This window comes from Papio anubis, chromosome 12, assembly GCF_008728515.1.
Source record: "Papio anubis isolate 15944 chromosome 12, Panubis1.0, whole genome shotgun sequence".
In the NCBI taxonomy this organism is placed as follows: domain Eukaryota; kingdom Metazoa; phylum Chordata; class Mammalia; order Primates; family Cercopithecidae; genus Papio; species Papio anubis.
The window spans coordinates 101,607,370-101,611,528 of NC_044987.1; the positions used below are offsets into that span (position 1 = coordinate 101,607,370).

At 48.3% G+C, this 4,159-nt stretch overlaps 1 long non-coding RNA gene across 1 annotated transcript; it reads left to right on the forward strand.

Moving 5' to 3' along the window:
- The first annotated feature begins 1,183 nt into the window (after positions 1 to 1,183).
- On the forward strand, positions 1,184 to 3,524 carry LOC108582146. Its single transcript, XR_001895340.2, has 2 exons — positions 1,184 to 1,542; positions 3,442 to 3,524. It is a non-coding gene; the product is annotated as an uncharacterized LOC108582146 (long non-coding RNA).
- The last annotated feature ends 635 nt before the right edge of the window (positions 3,525 to 4,159 follow it).

The following is a 4,159-nucleotide window of genomic DNA, read 5'->3' on the forward strand; positions in this document are numbered from 1 at the left end:
CATCTCCCAATGCAACTGATTGCTTCATCTGCAGGACCACGTCCCCAACGAGTCTAATAGACTCTGTCTTGGGACCCTCCTTCAGAGGAGAGCAAAGGGAAAATATTACCCTCTGGCTCCTTTCTCCCATTACTCAAAGGCTCACCCGTAGGATGTGAACTCCACTGCATTTCCAGGCTGTGTATGTGTGGGCGTAGGCACTGAGAAGGCCTCCTGGTAGCATCAACAGGCCGGCACCAGAACAGAAAACAGAAACGTGAGGTACGGGCAGGAAGCAATGTCCTGTCAGGTTGCACCTGCATGAAATCAGGCAGAACCCACGCAGAGCTGGAGCAAGAGACAGGCGAAGCTGAGCAGATTGAAAGTGGAGCATAAAAATGATGGGACACCTTCCCTGACCTGCTCCAACTCCATCCAGGTCACCCTGTGCATGCATTCTTTGAATAATGAATTAAATTTTTTTTTTTTTTGAGACAGAGTCTTACTCTGTCACCTGAGCGCAGTGGCGTGATCTCGGCTCACTACAAAACCTCTGCCTCCTGGGTTCAAGCGATTCCTGGCCTCAGCCTCCCCACTAGCTGGGATTACAGGCATGTGTCACCACATCCAGCTAATTATTTTGTATTTTTATTTTTTATTTTATTTTATTTATTAATTTATTTATATTTTTGAGACGAAGTTTCTCTCTCGTCACACAGGCTGGAGTGCAATGGTGCGATCTCGGACCACTGCAACCTCTGCCTCCCAGGTTCAGGCAATTCTCCTGCCTCAGTCTCCAGAGTAGCTGGAATTACAGGCGTCTGCCACCATGCCTGGCTAATTTATTTATTTATTTATTTTTAAAGACAGAGTTTTGCTCTTGTTGCCCAGGCTAGAGTGCGATGGCATGATCTTGGCTCACTGTAACCTCCGCCTCCCAGGTTCAAGCAATTCTCCTGCCTCAGCCTCTGGAGTAGCTGGGACTACAGGCGCCCATCACCAAGCCTGGCTAATTTTTATATTTTCAGTAGATATGGGGTTTTGCCATGTTGGCCACGCCGGTCTCGAACTCCTGACCTCAGGTGATCTGCCCACCTTGGCCTCCCGAAGTGCTGGGATTACAGGGGTGAGCCACCACGCCCAACCCCACTAATTTTTGTATTTTTAGTAGAGACGGGGTTTCACCATGTTGGCCAGGCTAATCTTGAACTCCTGACCTCAGGTGATCTGCTTGCCTCGGCCTCCCAAGGTGCTGGGATTACAGGCCTGAGCCACCGCACCCAGCCTCAAATAACTTCTGAATGCCTGCTAGGAGCCTATAAGTATATGAATGATGGTGACACAAAGGTGTACAAATAGATATAATTACTGCCCTCCTGGAACTTACATTTAAACAAAAGTGACTGTTAAAAAATTCACCGTGATAGTGACACGGCATTCCAGCCTGGGCAACAGAGCAAGACCCTGTCTCCAAAACAACAACAACAACAAAACCCCCAACATTCATTGTAATTATAAACTATAACAGATGTACATAAGAAACAAACAAGGGGTCGAGCAAGAGTGAGTACAAGACCACTGGGGCTGGGACTTGGGGAAGGAGGCATGAATGAACCCTGGAGGGAAGAACAGGAGCTGAGTCATGCAGGTCTTGTTACTTTCCTCGAAGACCTTATATTTTGTTTTCTTTCATGATATTTATTTATGTGTGTCCTTAATTGCTTTATGTCTGTCTCCCTGCCTAGACTTGCAGCCCTATGAAATCAAGGGCCCACCAGTTCTTGTTCTCCCTGACATACCTACTACCTCAGCACAGGGCCTGCCTCCTAGACCCTCAGCAAATAAAAAAGTCAGTTTTGGCCAGGCACGGTGGCTCACACCTGTAATCCCAGCACTTTGGGAGGCCAAGGCGGGCGGATCACCTGAGGTCAGGAGTTCGAGACCAGCCTGGCCAACATGGTGAACCCCTGTCTCTACTAAAAATACAAAAATTAGCCAGGCATGGTGGCGGATGCCTGCAATCCCATCTATTCAGGAAGCTGAGGCAGGGAGAATCACTTGAACCTGGAAGGCGGAGGTTGCAGTGAGCTGAAATTGCACTACTACACTCCAGCCTGAGCGACAGAGCAAGACTCCATCTCAAAAAAAAAAGAAAAGTCAGCTTTGAATAAATCTGTTGAATGCAAATGAATGAATGAGCAGGTGCTTGCTGAGGAGAGCAAGGACTTAAGGCTAATGGCATAAGACTCTCCTAATCAGATGCTTCCATCTCCACAACAAGGGTGACTAGTCAATGGGACCAGAAATTCTACAAGTATGTTGGCTGAGTCTTCCTCGTCAGTGCTTGAACGAACAGGAAATGTTCCATCTTCTGGTTTGATCAAATCCTTATTTCATGAACACATTCTTTCTTTCTATTTAAGACTTCTGGCCAGGCACAGTGGCTCACGCCTGTAATCCCAGCACTTTGGGAGGCCGAGGCGGGCAGATCATGAGGTCAGGAGTTCGAGACCAGCCTGACCAACATGGTGAAACTCCTTCTCTACTAAAAATACAAAAATTAGCCAGGCGTGGTGGTGCATGCCTGTAATCCCAGCTACTCAGGAGCCTGAGGCAGGAGAATTGCTTGAATCTGGGAGACGGAGGTTGCAGCGAGCTGAGATTGCACCACTGCACTCCAGCCTGGGTGACAGAGCAAGACTCCATCTCAAAAAAAAAAAAAGAAAAGAAAAGAAAAAAGACGTCTAATCAGCTTACATTTATGTCCTTGGAACCACATTATTATTTCCAGAGGGGCTACGTAACCTGACTCTGATTCCCTGCATGTGTCAGTAGTGTGATGTAAGGCCTAAAATCAATTTTTTTTTTTTTTTTTTTGAGACAGAGTCTGGCTCTGTCGCCCAGGCTAGAGTGCAGCGGCACGATCTCAGCTAACTGCAAGCTCCACCTCCCGGGTTCATGCCATTCTCCTGCTTCAGCCTCCCGAGTAGCTGGGACCACAGGCGCCCGCCACCAACGCCCGGCTAATTTTTTGTACTTTTAGTAGAGATGGGGTTTCACTGTGTTAACCGGGATGGTTTCGATCTCCTGACCTCGTGATCCACCCACCTCAGCCTCCCAAAGTGCTGGGAGTACAGGCATTAGCCACCGCGCCCGGCCCTAAAATCAATATTCTGTGCTGTCTTGACATCTGGTGGAACTGGGTGTGGGGGGCCTTGAGTGACCTGACTGCAAGTTTTCCCCGCCACTCTGCTCTGGTGGATAAGATCCTCTAGCCAGATAGCCCACACTATCAAATGGACTGGCTGCAATTCCTGCTTCTTCCTGAGTAGCAGGTTTCAGTTCCTATGGAACTTATTCGAGCAAGCCAATCACATCCTCCTTAAGAAATCAGGAAGCCCCTCACCCTCTTGATACTGCAAACTTGCCCCTTCCAGCCCCTGACAGTTCACTCTTTTCCAGGGTGTAACCGCCATGTGACTCTGTGAGGGGCAGAGTCCTCCCCTGCCTGAATCTATGTGACTAATAAACTGCTGTGGATCTCATCTGCCCAGTGTTGGGTGCCATGGGTTTGGCCATCTCCATAACTCTAAGGCAAGCATCCCTCTCTCCCCAACAGATAAGTAGGAGGTGATCAAAACAAGTAGTTTAATTTTTAGAGCGTATATCAGCCAGGTGCAGTGGCTCACGCCTGTAATCTCAGTGCTTTAGGAGACTGAGGCAGGCCGATAACTTGAGGCCAGGAGTTCGAGACCAGCCTGGACAACATGGTGAAATCGCTTTACTAAAAATACAAAAATTAGCTGGGTGTGGTGGCACATGCCTGTAATCCCAGCTACTCAGAAGGCTGAGGCATGAGAATCACTTGAACCTGGGAGGCAGAGGTTGCAGTGAGCCAAGATTAACCCGCTGCACTCCAGCCTGAGCAACAGTGTAAGACTCCGTCTCAAAAAAAAAAAAATTTTTTTTCAGAGATCTATTAGTAAAGCGCATGTGCAGGTATCAAAGACCCAATAGAGTGGTTTAAACAAAACAAGTCTGTCCCCCTCCACAGTGAAGCAGCTCATTCCTCAATGTCATCAGAGGCCCAGCTCTTCTGTCTTGTAGCTCCCCCATTCCTAGGGCATGGCCCTCACCAAATGGTTCCTATGGTGGAATCAGTGCATCTCACTTGTTGGGA